We start from the raw sequence: 16977 nt of genomic DNA on the forward strand, positions 1-16977 counted from the left end.
TTTCTATAGAAATAAAATTTGGAAAATTTTTTCTATAGAAATAAAATTTTGACAAATCTTTCTAGAGAAATAAAATTTGAACAAAATTTTCTATAGAAATAAATTTTGAACAAAATTTTTTATAGAAATAAAATTTGGACAAATTTTTTTCTAGAAATAAAATTTGGACAAACTTTTTTATAGAAATAAAATTTGGACAAAAATTTCTATAGAAATAAAATTTGGACAAAATTTTTTCTAGAAATAAAATTTGGACAAATTTTTCTATAGAAATAACATTTTGACAAAACTTGCTATTGAAATGAAATTTTGACAAAAATTTTTATAGAAATAAAATTTGGACACAATTTTCTATAGAAATAAAATGTTGACAAAATTTTCTATAGAAATAAAATTTGGACAAAAGTTTCTATAGAAATAAAATTTGTACAAAATTTTCTCTAGAAATAAAATTTGGACAAATTTTTCTATAGAAATAAAATTTGGACAAAATATTCTCTAGAAATAAAATTTTGACAAATTTTTCTATAGAAATGAAATTTTGACAAAATTTTTTAGAAATAAAATGTTGACAAATTTTTCTATAGAAATAAAATTTGGACAAAATTTTCTATAGAAATAAAATTTGGACAAAAGTTTCCATAAAAATAAAATTTGTACAAAATTTTCTCTAGAAATAAAATTTGCACAAAATTTTCTATAGAAATAAAATTTTGACAAAATTTTCTATAGAAATAAACAAAATTTTCTGTAGAAATAAAATTTTGACAAAAATGTCTGTAGAAATGAAATTTTGAAAAAAATTTCTATAGTAATGAAATTTTGACAAAATTTTCTATAGAAATAAAATTTTAACAAAATTTTCCCAAGAAATAAAATTTTGACAACATTTTCTATAGAAATAAAATTTTGACAAAATTTTCTTTAGAAATAAAATTTGGACAAAATCTTCTATAGAAATAAAATTTTGACAAAATCTTCTATAGAAATAAAATTTGGACAAAATTTTCTATAGAAATAAAATTAGGACAAAATTTTCTATAGAAATTAAATTTTGACAAAATTTTCTAAAGAAATGAAATTTGGACAAAATTTTCTATAGAAATAAAATTAGGACAAAATTTTCTATAGAAATTAAATTTTGACAAAATTTTCTAAAGAAATGAAATTTGGACAAAATCTTCTATACAAATAAAATTTTGACAAAATTTTCTATAGAAATGAAGTTTTGACAAAATTTTCTATAGAAAAGAAATTTTGACAAAATTGTCTCTAGAAATAAAATTTAAACAAAGTTTTCTCTAGAAATAAAATTTTGACAAAATTTTCTCTAGAAATAAAATTTGAACAAAATTTTCTCTAGAAATAAAATTTTGACAAAATTGTCTGTAGAAATGAAATTTTGAAAAAAGTTTTTATAGAAATGAAACTTTGATAAAATTTTCCACAGAAATAAAATTTGGACAAAATTTTCTATAAAAATAAAATTTGGACTAAATTTTCTCTAGAAATACAATTTTGACAAAATTTTCTCCAGAAATAAAATTTTGACAAAATTTTCTCTAGAAATAAAATTTTGACAAAATTTTCGCTAGAAATGAAATTTTGACAAAATTTTCTATAGAAATGAAACTTTGACAAAATTTTCCACAGAAATAAAATTTGGACAAAATTTTCTATAGAAATAAAATTTGGACAAAATTTTCTATAGAAATAAAGTTTGGACAAAATTTTCTATACAAATAAAATTTCGACAAAATAATCTCTAGAAATAAACAAAATTTTCTGTAGAAATAAAATTTTGACAAAATTGTCTGTAGAAATGAAATTTTGAAAAAAATTTCTATAGAAATGAAATTTTGACAAAATTTTCTATAGAACTAAAATTTGGACAAAATTTTGACAAAATTTTCTCTAGAAATAAAATTTTGACAAAATTTTCTCTAGAAATAAAATTTTGACAAAATTTTCTATAGAAATAAAATGTTGACAAAATTTTCGCTAGAAATGACATTTTGACAAAATTTTCTATAGAAATAAAATTTTGACAACATTTTATATAGAAATAAAATTTGGACAACATTTTCTATAGAAATGAAATTTTGACAAAATTTTCTATAGAAATAAAGTTTGGACAAATTTTTCTATAGAAGTACAATTTGGACAAAATATTCTCTAGAAATGAAATTGTGACAAAATTTTCTATAGAAATAAAATTTTGACAAAATTTTCTATAAAAATGAAATTTGGACAAAATTTTCTATAGAAATAAACAAAATTTTCTGTAGAAATAAAATTTTGACAAAATTGTCTGTAGAAATGAAATTTTGAAAAAAAAATCTATAGAAATGAAATTTTTGACAAAATTTTCTATAGAAATGAAATTTTGACAAAATTTTCTATAGAACTAAAATTTGGACAAAATTTTCTATAGAAATAAAATTTTGACAAAATTTTCTCTAGAAATAAAATTTTGACAAAATTTTCTCTAGAAATAAAATTTTGACAAAATTTTCTCTAGAAATAAAATTTTGACAAAATTTTCTCTAGAAATAAAATTTTGACAAAATTTTCTATAGAAATAAAATGTTGACAAAATTTTCGCTAGAAATGAAATTTGGACATAATTTTCTATAGAAATAAAATTTCACAACATTTTATATAGAAATAAAATTTTGACAAAATCTTCTATAGAAATAAAATTTGGACAACATTTTCTATAGAAATGAAATTTTGACAAAATTTTTTATAGAAATAAAATTTGGACCCAATTTTCTATAGAAATAACATTTTGAAAAAGTTTCTATAGAAATAAAATTTTGACAAAATTTTCTATAGAAATAAAATTTGGACAGAATTTTCTATAGAAATAAAATTTTGACAAAATTTTCTATAGAATTAAAATTTTGACAAAATTTTCTATGGAAATAAAATTTTGACAAAATTTTCTATAGAAATAAAATTTTGACAAAATTTTCTATAGAAATAAAATTTTGACAAATTTTTCTATAGAAACAAAATTTGGACAAAATTTTCTCTAGAAATAAAATTTGGACAAAATTTTATATAGAAATAAAATTTGGTTCGCTGTTCCGAATTTTGGTCCAATTTTGGGAAATTGTTGACCAAAAAATAAAAATTCGTTGTGACAACGCTATATGTTGCTATATTAAAACATGAATAGGTGCCAAATTGTAGCACAATACATTTATAATTGAAATTGGAAAAAAAGATTATCGTGAAATTGTAACCGGTTCAACAGGCTTTCATAAGGCACGTAATTTTGAAAGGAAAAAATTATTTTATTATCACAAAAAAATCAACGAAAAAATAATTCGAGAATTTTTTAAAAGTCGTGCAAAATTTTTTAATTCAAATGTACGTTGTACCTATTTGGTAGTGTTTTCATTGTAGGCTTTTTGTAATACCCGGTTGAATGCGTTTGTAAACTTGTAAACAATAAAGTAAATTATCACTGGAATATATCTGTTAGCGGTCAGACGAGTGGTTTAGAAATAATAGCATCCTATAGTTGATTGCAATACATATAAATTACCCTGTATTACCTCAAGAAATTTAAGCCATGCATAGAAGAGGATTTTGTCCTTTCAAGTAAAGTCTTCCGAGGAACTTACAAATTTGTTGCTTGTATGTTTCCACGACAAAAATGCAGATATTTCGGCGCAAAATCCATTAAAAATTTTATTAGTCAAATTTTGGATAAAATATAAAATACCAATTTTTTATGTATACAAAAATGAACAAAGACCTATTTATACTTTTCGAAATAGCATCTATTATTTTTTGAATATCTAAATAATGGTTTATATTGAGGAAAAAAATATATTTTGTTTAACATTAAACACTTATAATAATTTTAAAAATGCTTACCTTTTCAATTATTTCTGCTCGTATACCACATGCCACGCCATTCCAAAGCTTTCTCTAATATTCAATGATTAATTATTCGGCTTCCATCATAATTAAAAACAAAAAAACAATTAGTTACAAAAAAATTAACTATTTTTTAAGATAATTATTCCCGTATTCATTCAAACTGGAATTAGCGATCAAATTTAATTTAGAAATTATAATCTCTAGTTGTAATTCTCTTTGCTACTTATTTCGTTTTGACAATCAATCATTGACACTTGTATTGCTATTTCTTGTCACACAACTGTGGCCAAACAACACACACACACGCATGCACATACACTCAATAGCTCAGACGTAGTGTTTGCTATTTTAGCTGTGTGGTCGGATGTTAACCTTATTTTTCGGAGAATTTTAAAGTTTTGGTTTTTAGGTGAGAGGGGGAGCGGGAGGGGGTGGCTGTTGAATCTCTTTCTTTCTTAGACTTGCCTACGTAGTTTTGTTTGCAATTTCCATTTGGTGTTTGTTTTGATTATTATGGCTTTGTTGTTGCGGCTACTGCTGCGATAGCAAACGCTTACAATTGCAGATGGCCAGTGTTGCCATAACGAAAACCAAATTAAATGAGTGAAAATAGTGTTAATATCGCGTTCAAGCAATTATTAAAGACAAGGAAATTTTCTGAAAACATAATGAACTAATTCCATGAACTAAAATAGGGTTAGAGGATTGATTTTTATTTTTCTTTTTGGGCGCATATTTTCTAATTGAAGACGAGTCTGGATTTGCAAATTTAAGTTTTTCTAAACACGTTGTGAAAGGAAAGGATTGATAGCACATGAATAAAAAAGCGGAAATCGAATACATTCGAATTTCTTTCCTTATTTTTATTGCAAACAAATTTTTGTTTGTAGTTATATGTTATTTTTTCGAAATTTTCCACAGCTCAAGGAAATTTTCATTTTTTGAAGTATGTCTCAAACATTTTATGAACTAAACATGGGTATAAATTTCGATGATCGTACGCATAAGTTCAATATGAACTAACGTAAAAGAATATTTTCGTACGATTCCCAAAAATAGTAAGAATGAACTTGAGTATGGTTAAAATGGTCATGATTTGTCGCCAATGACTTTTTATACCCTTCACCACTACTGTGGTACAGGGTATAATAAGTTTGTGCATTTGTATGTAACGCCAAGAAATAATTGTCATAGACCCATCTGTTAGTATACCGATTGGCTTAGAATTAAATTCTGAGTTGATTCTGAGCGATGTCCGTCTGTCTATCTGTCTGTCCGTCTGTCTGTTTATGTAATTTTGTGCACAAAGTACAGGTCGCAGTTTAAGTCCGATCGTCCTCAAATTTGACATAACGTCTTTCTTCGGGTCGAAGACAATCGCTATTGATTTTGGAAAAAATCGGTTCAGATTTAGATATAGCTCCTATATATAGTTATCACCGATTTGATCATAATTCACGTATTTATGAACCGACGTTCTTCAAATTTTGTACATCTGAACGTTTTGCCAGTCCCGTAAAAACTGCCAAATGTCAGCTAAATCGGTTCAGATTTATATATGTAGTTCCCATACATATCTTTCGTCCGACTTGGACTTATATGGCCCCAAAAGCGAGAGTTTTGCCCTGATTTGCTTCAAATTTTGCACAACGCGTACGTTTAATAGTATCGTTAATTGTGCCAAATTTAGTTGAAATCGGTTCAGATTTAGATATAGCTCCCCTATATATCATTCGCCCGATGTGGACTAATATGCCCACAGAGGCAAAAGTGCTACTCTGATTTACGTGAAATTTTGCAGAGGGAGAAGAATTGAACTTGAAACTTTGTACGATGAGTAGAATTAAGGTTCTGGGAGCCACCGTGGTGCAATGGTTAGCATGCCCGCCTTGCATACAAAAGGTCGTGGGTTCGATTCCTGCTACGACCGAACACCACAAAGTTTTTCAGCGGTGGATTATCCCACCTCAGTAATGCTGGTGAAATTTCTGAGGGTTTCAAAGCTTCTCTAAGTGGTTTCACTGGAATGTGGAACGCCGTTCGGACTCGGCTATAAAAAGGAGGTCCCTTGTCATTGAGCTTAACATGGAATTGGGCAGCACTCAGTGATAAGAGAGAAGTTCACCACTGTGGTATCACAATGGACTGAATATTCTAAATGAGCCTGATACATCGGGCTGCCACATAACCTAAGCTAACCTAAGGTTCTGCATATGCGTGTTTCTTTTGGTTGAAATCGGTTCTGATTTTGATATAGCTCCCATATATATCTTTCGCCCGATTGTCCGTCATATGACCACAGAGGAGAAAGTTGTAATGCGATTTACGTGAAATTTTGCACAGGAAGTAGATTCAACATAGTAACTATGCATGTGAAATTTGATAGCAATAGGTTCAGACACACACACACACACACACACACACACACACACACACATATATATATATATATATATATATATATATATATATATATATATATATATATATATATATATATATATATAAAAAGGTGATTCTTTTGAGGTTAGGATTTTCATGCATTAGTATTTGACAGATCACGTGGGATTTCAGACATGGTGTCAAAGAGAAAGATGGTCAGTATGCTTTGACATTTCATCCTGAATAGACTTACTAACGAGCCACAACGTCGAATTTTCAGTGAATGGGCCCTAGAAAAGTTGGCAGAAAATCCGCTTTTTTATCGACAAATTTTGTTCAGCGATGAGGCTCATTTCTGGTTGAATGGCTACGTAAATAAGCAAAATTGCCGCATTTGGAGTGAAGAGCAACCAGAAGCCGTTCAAGAACTGCCCATGCATCCCGAAAAATGCACTGTTTGGTGTTGTTTGTACGCTGGTGGAATCATTGGACCGTATTTTTTCAAAGATGCTGTTGGACGCAACGTTACGGTGAATGGCGATCGCTATCGTTCGATGCTAACAAACTTTTTGTTGCCAAAAATGGAAGAACTGAACTTGGTTGACATGTGGTTTCAACAAGATGGCGCTACATGCCACACAGCTCGCGATTCTATGGCCATTTTGAGGGAAAACTTCGGAGAACAATTCATCTCAAGAAATGGACCGGTAAGTTGGCCACCAAGATCATGCGATTTGACGCCTTTAGACTATTTTTTGTGGGGCTACGTCAAGTCTAAAGTCTACAGAAATAAGCCAGCAACTATTCCAGCTTTGGAAGACAACATTTCCGAAGAAATTCGGGCTATTCCGGCCGAAATGCTCGAAAAAGTTGCCCAAAATTGGACTTTCCGAATGGACCACCTAAGACGCAGCCGCGGTCAACATTTAAATGAAATTATCTTCAAAAAGTAAATGTCATGGACCAATCTAACGTTTCAAATAAAGAACCGATGAGATTTTGCAAATTTTATGCGTTTTTTTTAAAAAAAAAAGTTATCAAGCTCTTAACAAATCACCCTTTATATAAATAAATTTGCCTATTTTTACACTGAAAAACGTTCCCGGTTTCAAACACATTTTGTGTTCATCAATGATTTTGGTATTGATTCCGAGCCAAAGCAGTGGAAAATAGAAGTAAGGATACCTTTAGACATAATTCTCTCTTACATTTAAGTTTTGCATATTTGACACCACACTAAAAAAAAGTGAACCCTATATGGGACTAAATCCAATTTAATTCTGTTTTAGCTCATGAAATTATTATGTTTTGGGAACATTTCCTAGGCTAAAATATTTTGCAGAGGAAGTAGATTCAACATAGTAACTAAGCATGTGAATATATATATATATATATATATATATATATATATATATATATATATATATATATATATATATATATATATATATATATATATATATATATATATATATATATATATATATATATATATATATATATATATATATATATATATATATATATATATATATATATATATATATTCACATGCTTAGTTACTATGTTGAATCTACTTCCTCTGCAAAATATTTTAGCCTAGGAAATGTTCCCAAAACATAATAATTTCATGAGCTAAAACAGAATTAAATTGGATTTAGTCCCATATAGGGTTCACTTTTTTTAAGTGTGGTGTCAAATATGCAAAACTTAAATTTAAGAGAGAATTATGTCTAAAGGTATCCTTACTTCTATTTACCATTGCTTTGACTCGAAATCAATACCAAAATCATTGATGTACAGAAAAAGTGTTTGAAACCTTGAACGTTTTTTTCAGTGTAAAAATAGGCAAATTTATTGATATCCCGTTGAACCCTAATTATTTCACTAATGTCTGGAAAATTAAATTTAACTGCTGGTTAAATTTTATTATAAATCTTATTATTCTTCCTTTGCAATAAATCAAATTTACTCAAAATTTTTGCTATGGCAATGCTGCACCAAAAGATATTCCCTCTTTGTTTGGGAACGAGACAAATAAGACGAAAACATTAAAACTTTGTTTACAAATCATTTCCTTCCAGGCCGAAGCCTGTTGTTATCGTTATCGTTGTTGTTGGTTTTTGTTTTTGGATTTTTGAAATGGTGACAGCAGTGGATGGCGGCGGGTGTGGGATGCATTGTTGTTGTTATTGTTGGCTGACTGGATGGATGACAGTTTGTGGTTTTGATTGTCTCATAAGTAGGAGTTTTTGTTTAGCCACCCCTCCCCCTCCCTAGTTGAATGAAAAGGAGTACGCGGAGGAGCACATTTGGTATATATTTCATTGTTTTCGAGTGTATTTTATGAGTGCAGGAAGATATCTCTCATTATTATTATCCTTTAGATCCGTTTATCAAAGAAGTTGTTTTTGTTTTGTTTTATTGTGGTGAAAAACAAAAAAAAGGAATTTCTTGGTATTTGTTGTTGTTTTTTGTTTCATACGAACACACCGAAAAACCGCACAAAACTTTTGCGAGTTGTTTAGAAAACTTTTCTTGGGGGCATTTAATCACAATCACTAATTTTGTTTTTGTTTTTTTTTTTTTTTATTTTTTTCTCAAGAAACAAAAACTTTTGGTACATGATTATTAAGAATTAAGAGCGATTCTTTTGTTTGAGGACTCACACAAAGGAGAAAACAGTGCTCCCCCTCACATATATTTAGTCTGAGTAGAGTAGTGAGTGAAGGAGAGAGAGAGAGAGAGGAGACACAGATTAAGTTAACACTTGACTTGAGATTTAATTGTTATGGCATGGTGGTCTTGACACAACCACCAATTCACCATACACAAAAGCTCCCCTTAAGTACAATCAAATATCAAAAATGAAAAGGAAAAAATCATCAGCTCTTAATTCAATAGGACTTTTATTGTTGTTGTTTTTTCTTCTATTGATTTCATTCATGAGTGAAATTTCAATTATTTTCCCATGGGATATTTCCTTGTTGTTTTGCTTTCATATATATTTTTTTCTTTCGTTTATTAAATGTGAAATTCTTTTCAAATTTCCAATTGCCGTTGTTATACCCCATCCTTCGCCAATAGATTATCGGTATTCGTATGTCTTGTGTATTGGCCTTTGTGTTTGTAGCAGTTCAAAATATTAAAGTGGAACTAGGAGAAAAAAATTTGTGAAGGTCCACCAGTCAAAGTAAGATCCTTCGTTTAACAATTTTTTTTTTCAAAATGCACGACATAAGGAAGCATTATACTCAACAAGAAAAGTTCTAATAGGTTTCTATAAACGAATATTAACAAAGAAATCCATCATTATTGTCAAATATATTCGGAACACCTACACTGAAAAAAATATTGTCGTGAGGTCAAAGATTTCATGTCTTTAAAATACGAATACAAATTTTGCTTAGCATAGAAGACGCATTTCTCTAAAATAAAGTTATTTTCCTTTTCCAAAAGTCGATAAACTTTTCAATGAAGTCATACTGTCTTTATAATTAAGTGATTTGACTTAAAAATGAAAGAAAAAATTTATAGGCTAAGGTCAACTTGACTTTAATAATTCATAAAAATTCATAAAATTTAATGAAATTGTCTTTAAATTTGTTGTCTTTTTGCATCTTGACTACAAAGCAAAAAATCGTTCAAATATAGGACATGTTTTTCAAAACTTTATTGTAAAGAAGTTTTTTACTTCAAACATAGCATAATTTTTACTGGAAGTCGAGTCCTAGTTTGGAAAATACAGTTGCCGTTAATTCGTTTTTAAAGGACTTTGATAGAATATGAAGAAAAAAAGCTGAGAAAGCGAAAAATTAAAATTTGTTTCCTAGAAGCAAGTACACAAAACCTAAATTTAAAAGAGAATTATGTCTTAAAAGTATCCTTACTTGTGTTCTCCGCTTCTTTGGCTCGGAATCAATACCAAATTTTTTAAACTAAAGACAAAATCTTTGGAACCGAGTATGCTTTTTTTCAGTGTAATTATGGCCCTAAAAACTTCTAGATTTCAAATTTAAAGCAAATTGGATAAAAAAACTATGGTTTCTAGAAGCCCAAGAAGTAAAATCCGGAGATCGGTTCTATTTGCGGGCTATACCAAAACATGGATTGATAGACCTGTTATCGGCAAACCTATTTGTGGTCATAAAATACCACTAGATTTTAAATTTCAGTAAAATGGGAAGATATAGCAAAACATGGACCGATTAGTACGATTTCGGCACAACTTTGTGTGGTTCTAAAATACCTCTAGATTTCAAATTTCAGGCAAATCGGATTGAAAATACCGGTTGCCGACGCCCAAGAAGTAAAATCGGGATATCGGTCTATATGGAGGCTATACCAAAAGATGGACCGATACGTCCCATTTTCGCCACAACTATTTGTGGTTCTAAAATATCTCTAGATTTCAAATTTCAGGCAAATCGGATTGAAAAATACGGTTTGTAGAAGCCCAAGAAGTAAAATCGGGTGATCGGTCTAACAGGTTGGCTGATAAGTCCCCAGTCTGACATAGATGGCGTCGCTAGTATTAAATGCATATTATTTTTATATAGTACCAACCTTCAAATGATTCGTCTCAAAATTTGTAAGTCAATTAGTTTGTGAGATAGAGCGTCTTTTGTGAAGCAACTTTTGTTATTGTGAAAAAAATGGAAAAAAAGGAATTTCGTATTTTGATAAAATACTGTTTTCTGAAGGGAAAAAATACGATGGAAGCAAAAACTTGGCTTGATAATGAGTTTCCGGACTCTGCCCCAGGAAAAATTCAAGCGTGGTGAAATGAGCATGGAGGACGATGAACGCAGGGGACGCCCGAAAGAGGTGGTTACCGACGAAAACATCAAAAAAATCCACAAAATGATTTTGAATGACCGTAAAATTAAGTTGATCGAGATAGCAGAGGCCTTAAAGATATCAAAGGAACGTGTTGGTCATATCATTCATCAATATTTGGATATGCGGAAGCTCTGTGCAAAATGGGTGCCGCGCGAGCTCACATTTGACCAACAACAACAATGTGTTGATGATTCTGAGCGGTGTTTGCAGCTGTTAACTCGTAATACACCCGAGTTTTTCCATCGATATGTGACAATGGATGAAACATGGCTGCATCACTACACTCTTGAGTCCAATCGACAGTCGGCTGAGTGGACGGCGACCGGTGAACCGTCTCCGAAGCGTGGAAAGACTCAAAAGTTCGCTGGCAAAGTAATGGGCTTTGTTTTTTGGGATGCGCATGGAATAATTTTTATCGATTAACTACAGAGAGGAAAAACCATCAGTAGTGACTATTATATGGTGTTATTGGAGCGTTTGAAGGTCGAAATCGCGGCAAAACGGCCCCATATGAAGAAGAAAAAAGTGCTGTTCCACCAAGACAACGCACCGTGCCGCAAGTCATTGAGAACGATGGCAAAAATTCATGAATTGGGCTTCCCCACCCACCGTATTCTCCAGATCTGGCCCCCAGCGACTTTTTCTTGTTCTCAGACCTCAAAAGGATGCTCGCAGGGAAAAAAATTTGGCTGCAATGAAGAGGTGATCGCCGAAACTGAGGCCTATTTTGAGGCAAAACCGAAGGAGTACTACCAAAATGCTATCACAAAATTGGAAGGTCGTTATAATCGTTGTATCGCTCTTTGAACTTTGAACTTTGTTGAATAATAAAAACGAATTTTGACAAAAAAAACCTGTTTTTCTTTGTTAGACCGGGGAGTTATCAGCCAACCTGTTATATGGGTGATATACCAAAACATGGACCGATACGAATCATTTTCGGCACAACTATTTGTGGGCCTAAAATACCTCTAGAATTCCAATTTCAGACAAATCGAATAGAAAATACAATTTCTCGAAACTCCAGAAGTAACATCGGGAGATCGGTCTATATGGAGGCTATACCAAAAGATGGACGATACACCCCAATTTCGGCACACCTATTTGTGGCCATAAAATATTTCTAGATTTCAAATTTCAGGCAAATCGGATATTAAATACAGTTTCTAGGTTAGGTTAGTTGGCAGCCCGATGTATCAAGCTCACTTAGACTATTCAGTCCATTGTGATACCACATTGGTGAACTTCTCTCCTATCACTGAGTGCTGCCCGATTCCATGTTAAGCTCAATGACAAGGGACCTCCTTTTCATTTTTACAACTTTTCGACTAAGCAGTGGCGATTTTACAAGGAAAATGTTGGTATTTTGACCATTTTTGTCGAAATCAGAAAAACATATATATGGGAGCTATATCTAAATGTGAACCGATTTCAACCAAATTTGGCACGCATAGCTACAATGCTAACTCTACTCCCTGTGCAAAATCTTAACTTAATCGGAGCGAAAAATTGGCCTCTGTGGTCATATGAGTGTAAATCGGCCGAAAACTATATATAGAAACTAAATCTAAATCTGAACCGATTTCAACCAAATTTGGCACGCATAGCTACAATGCTAATTCTACTCCCTGTGCAAAATTTCAACTAAATCGGAGTTAAAAATTGGCCTCTGTGGTCATATGAGTGTAAATCGGGCGAAAGCTATATATGGGAGATATATCTAAATCTGAACCGATTTCATCCAAATTTGGCACGCATAGCTACAATTCTAATTATATTCCCTGTGCAAAATTTCAACTAAATCGGAGCAAAAACTTGGCCTCTGTGGTCATATGAGTGTCATCGGTCGAAAGCTATATATGGGAGCCATATCTAAATCTGAACCGATTTCAATAAAATTTGGCGCACTTGACTACACTACTAATTGTACTCCTAGTGCAAAATTTCAATCAAATTGGGGTAAAACTCTGGCTTCTGCGACCGTATTAGTCCATATCGGGCGAAAGATATATATGGGAGCTATATCTAAATCTGAACCGATTTGGATAATATTTTGCAAGTTTTTCGAGACTCATAAAATATTCGGATGTACGGAATTTGAAGAAGATTGGTTGATAAACACGTCAATTATAACCAGATCGGGGATAAATATATATGACAGCTATATCTAAATCTGAACCGATTTTTTCCAAAATCAATAGCGATCGTCTTTGTTCCCCAAAACGACCCTGTGCCAAATTTGAGGACGATCGGACTTAAACTGCGACCTGTACTTTGCGCACAAAAATACATGAACAGACAGACAGACGGACGGACAGACAGACAGACGGACATCGCTAAATCAACTCAGAAGTTAATTCTAAGACGATCGGTATACTAAACGATGGGTCTCAGACTTTTCCGTCTTGGCGTTACATACAAATGCACAATCTTATTATACCCTGTACCACAGTAGTGGTGAAGGGTATAAACATGCCGGTTTTGTTCGTATAGCCATTGGGTTCAATTATGATTTGCGGGATATTAGCACATTTTTTCATCACAGTAGTAGTTACCCAATTTCTCTAAAAGAAAATTCGCGGGAAATATAAATGACATATTTTTTTGTTTTGTTTTTGGGAATGTTTTTGTTACCACCACCCGCATATTGAATTGGGACCCCTATAAAATACAATTCCAAAAAAATAAATTCCATAGTCCATTAAAATTTAATTGCAAACCTAATTTGCCACAAACACAGTTTTCGCAGACCATCGCATTATCCTCAAAAAGGAAACAAAAGCAATCCGGAATCCGATACATTTGATGTTTTCGTTTTGGTGGAAGAGGGTATAACAATTTCGACATGGCCAAATTTTCCATTTTCTCGCTTACTTTTAATTGCATAAATGCTTGGGGCTGAACATTGAGGAGGACGTAAACGTTTTTGTTTTAGAAAACGCTTTCTTTTTTGCGAACAGAAAAATTCCAACAATTTTAAGAAACTCAATACACACCAATAGCTATACACACGGCTGATGACAGGCAAGCGGCGGAAAAGCGGCCTTTGTCCACACACCATACACTCTCAATGTTGTACTATGACGACAATTATTTTTGCTGCTAAGCTTCTCTGATATAAAAAGCAACAACGATTGGCGACTTTCTTTAAAACTTCCTTTTTTGTTATGGTTTGGAAATTTGCAGCTGGTTTTACTTGTCGCAATTATTTCGTTTGATTTTGTTGTTGTGGTTGTTTTTTTTTCTCTCACTTGATTTTATTGCCTTTGGCTTGGGTTTCCATGAGACTTCTTGTTTTTGCAAACACACACACACACCAACACACATACAATTAACACAAGTTGATTTGGAAATTTTGTGACAATTTTCATATACGTTTGCAAATTTGCGAAATGCTATTCAAAAATATTCTCACTTTTTTGCTGTTTCTCAACAGGCGAAGGTGACGAAAACGACGTTTCACTTCTTCAAAATATTCTTAACTTTGTGAATTTTTAGCTATTCTGTTTACCAAAGAAAAAAATTCAATAAACTTTTGGGGGGAAATTTTTTGCGAATTTCTAACAAAAATATCCGTTAACCCGTTTTCATAAAACCGTACACGTTCACGCTCGGAGAGCGACTAAAGATGTTGATGACTTTAAGTTTGGGAAATTGTTCCATGTTGCTGGGAAACTAATTGTCAACTGTTTGTGAGCCCCCTCCCAACAGAAGCATGGTGTGTGTGCGTGTGTGTGTTCGCTCATACAGAGAGTCTCTATTGGAGCTAATGACATACCCAACCTTCCCCACTAGTTGGAGTTTTTGTATATTAACCAATAAACAATGTTGCTGCAACATAAGCATCATGTTGCCCGTGAGAGTGATTTCGAGCCAAGTTTCGTTTTATCTGTGGGGATGCTAGTGCATGCAATCGAATGCATGTATATTTACAACTTGTTTGATGTTGTATTATGGTCTGAAACATTACTTACCAGTTGATTGCCTTGAAAGCAGTATGAGTTGAATGGGACAAGTATTGTTTTCTTCCCTCAACTTGTTGATGTTATTCGAATTGTTGGATATTCATGGACCCCGTATGGCTTCATTATACCCACCACCATAGAATGGTGACGGGGGTATAATAAGTTTGTCATTCCGTTTGTAACATATCGAAATATCGATTTCCGACTATATAAAGCATATATATTCTTGATCAGCGAGAAAATCTAAGACGATATAACCATGTCCGTCTGTGCGTCTGTCTGTCTGCCTGGCTGTCTGTCTGTCTGTTGTTATCACGCTACAGTCATCAATAATGAGGCAATCGTGCTTCATTATTGTCTGCAGGCAGGTGAAGTTCGAAGATGGACTATAACCGTCTAGGTTTTGATATAGTCCCCATATAAACCGACATCCCGATTTGGGGTCTTGGGCTTATAAAAACCTTAGTCACCTGAAAGTGGAAATCTAGGGGTATTTTTGAACCATAAAGAGGTGTGCCAAACATGGTGAGTATCGGTCCATGTTTTTGGTATAGCCACCATATAGACCGATCTCCTAGATTACTTCTTGGGCTTCTAGAATCAGTAGGTTTTATCCAATTAGCCTGAAATTGGAAATCTAGAGGTATTCTAGAACCATAAAGAGGTATGTCAAAAATGGTGAGTAACGGTCCATGTTTTGGTATAGCCCCCATTAAAACCGATCTCCTAGATTACTTCTTGGGCTTATAGAATCAGTAGGTTTTATCCAATTAGCCTGAAATTGAAAATCAAGAGGTATTTTAGGACCATAAAGAGGTGTGCCAAAAATGGTGAGTACGGTCCATGTTTTGGTATAGCCCCCATATAAACCGATCGCCTGAGATTACTTCTTGGGCTGATAGAATCCGTAGTTTTTATCTAATTTGCCTTAAATTGGAAATCTAGAGGTATTTTCGGACCACAAAGAGGTGTGCCTAAACTGGTGAGTATCGGTCCATGTTTTGGCATAGCCCCCATATAGTCCGATCTCCCGATTTTACTTCTTGGGCTTATAGAAACCGTAGTTTTTATCCAATATGCCTCAAATTGAAAATCTAGAGGTATTTTGGGACCACAAAAAAGGTGTGCCAAAAATGGTGAATATCGGTCCATGTTTTGGTATAGCCCCCATATAAACCGATCTCATGAGATTACTTCTTGGGCTTATAGAATCCGTAGTTTTTATCTAATTTGCCTTAAATTGGAAACCTAGAGGTATTTTAGGACCACAAAGAGGTGTGCCAAAAATGGTGAGTATCGGTCCATGTTTTGATATAGCCCATATAGACCGAACTCCAGATTTTACTTCTTGGGCTTGTAGAAGCCGTAATTTTTATCCGATTTGCATAAAATTAGAAATCTAAAATTATTTTAGGACCATAAAGAGGTGCGCCTAAAATTGGAAATCTAGAGATATTGTAGGACCACAAACACATATACCGAAAATGGTGAGTATCGGTCAATGTTTTAGTATAGAACCCATATAGACCGATCTCCTGATGTGACTCCTAGAAACCGTAGTTTTTATCCGATTTGCCTGAAATTGTAAATATACTGGAATTTTAGACTCACAAAAGCGCGTATCGGATTTAGTTTTTATCGGTCCATTTGGTAAGGCCTACATATAGACCGATTTCACTTCTTGAGGGTATAGAAGGTGCACTGTTCATGAAAATAGCTTGAAACTGAATGTAAAATTTCCACATTTTACTTCTCGTAATCATTTAAATAAATAATGGGGGTGAAAATCTACAGATTCTAGATTTCAAATCACGGCGATGTTTCATCATTTTCTTTCACACTTACAAGAGATGTTAACGATTCCTCTAAAACTCAAACAAAAATGTTTTTT

The 16977-nt window shown here is 32.3% G+C and overlaps 1 protein-coding gene across 1 annotated transcript in view; it reads right to left on the reverse strand.

The window, feature by feature from the left end:
* Positions 1-14715, reverse strand: part of mgl (low-density lipoprotein receptor-related protein megalin) — a 752690-nt gene extending 737975 nt beyond the window's left edge. The window contains exon 1 of the mRNA XM_075299561.1: positions 14118-14715. The gene's annotated coding sequence lies outside the window, so the exon portion shown is untranslated. The remainder of the gene's footprint in view (positions 1-14117) is intronic.
* Between the last annotated feature and the right edge of the window lie 2262 nt (positions 14716-16977).

Source organism: Haematobia irritans, chromosome 3 (genome assembly GCF_050003625.1).
Source record: "Haematobia irritans isolate KBUSLIRL chromosome 3, ASM5000362v1, whole genome shotgun sequence".
Classification (NCBI taxonomy): domain Eukaryota; kingdom Metazoa; phylum Arthropoda; class Insecta; order Diptera; family Muscidae; genus Haematobia; species Haematobia irritans.